Below are 1552 nucleotides of genomic sequence, written 5' to 3' on the forward strand. Positions count from 1 at the left end.
GCATGTGCGTGTGTGCCCAAGATCCCGAGAGGAGAATGGAGGAGAAGGGATTGCGGCATGGCCATCCCTCCTGGGGGGTGATTTTTCGCTTTCTGTCTGTCTCTCTCTGTTTGTCTGGTGAGTGCACGTGCCCTATAGCAAAAATAAAAACCTCACAAAAAAAAGGGGGGGAGGCATGGAAGGGGCCAGTAGGTAGCATAGTGGTTGAGGCATTGGACTCACACATAGCTGATGGCAGTCTGAGTGCCGGACCTGGCAACTTGAAACTCACGCCGGGTGTGTGTGCCTGAAATCCAAAGGGGAGATTGAAAGAGTGGATTGCAGTGTGGTCATCCCACCTGGGGAATGATTTCTTGCTTTTTGTCTCTTTGGCAAGCTCATCTGTCCAACAGCAAAAATCTCTTTAAAAAAAAACCAAAAAACAAAAAAAAACAACAACAAAAAAAAACAGGCAGCCATGAAACACAGACCCCTCTGCAAGATGCTAAGGAGTTTTGTAGTTGTTTTTGATTTTTGCTATAGGCACATGCACTCCCCAGAGAGACAGGGACAGAAAGCAAGAAATCACCCCTGAGGAATGATGGTCATGCTGTGGTCCCTTCTATCAGGATCTTGGACACACATGCACACGCACACATGCCAGTGTGACTTTCAAGCTGCTGGGTCCCATACTCAAACTGCAGTGGGCCACTTGTGAGTCCAGCACATTAACCACTATGCTATTTGCTGGCTCCAAGGAATTGTTTGTTAACAGTGATTGCTCAGAATCTCCTGGGTGGGGAGAGGAAGAGATTTTAATTTTTTTTTTTTGATCTGGTATGTTCCAGTTTGTTTTTAAAAGGCTGCACTGCATTCATAATTTAAGAAGTAAATGGAAAGATTTTGGAAAAAATACTGAGTATGCAGTGGAGAAAACACCCAATTCTGGGGGGAAATGACATTAACACCCCCATGTCACCTTCCTGCCTGGGATCCCTCAGCCTGCCTGATGCAGAAGGTGCATAACCGAAACCAGCTCTTGGTGACCTCACCTGCCTTTTCTGTGAGGAGAGGCTGGTGGGGGTAGGTAGGTACAGTCTGAGTGTGGAGGCTCAGCTGGGACCCATGTTCTCTGAGACTGAGGTTTGTCACCCATTGGCTATCTCTTCCCTGGCAAGGATGGTGTGATCTACCCTGGTCATTGGCACTTGGCTCACACACCTTTTAATGAACATTCCCAGCGGTGCCCATGGCTACAGCCCGAGGATGGAGGGCTCAGCAGAGACTCCTGCAGCCGAGTACCTTGAGGCTGTCGCCCACAGTAGGTGTACAGGCACCGTTCCAGCACCAGCATCTGAACAATGGTCCCACCAGGCTCGCCAGTTTCCTGGCTCGCTCAAGCCCCCACCAGTATGTTCGGTGGCATTGCGCCTGGGCAGGTGGGAGGCTGTGCGTGGATGCGGAGCCAGCGGCGGGGAGACTTTCCCAGGCGAGTCCCAGGGCGAGGAGGCTGAGGACGCCAGGGCAGGCGCAGGAGGAGGCCGCCCGCCCGCGCCGCTGGGGGCCGCCCGCG

The sequence above is a fragment of the Tupaia chinensis genome, unplaced genomic scaffold (genome assembly GCF_000334495.1).
Source record: "Tupaia chinensis unplaced genomic scaffold, TupChi_1.0 Scaffold145208_1, whole genome shotgun sequence".
Taxonomy (NCBI): Eukaryota; Metazoa; Chordata; class Mammalia; order Scandentia; family Tupaiidae; genus Tupaia; species Tupaia belangeri.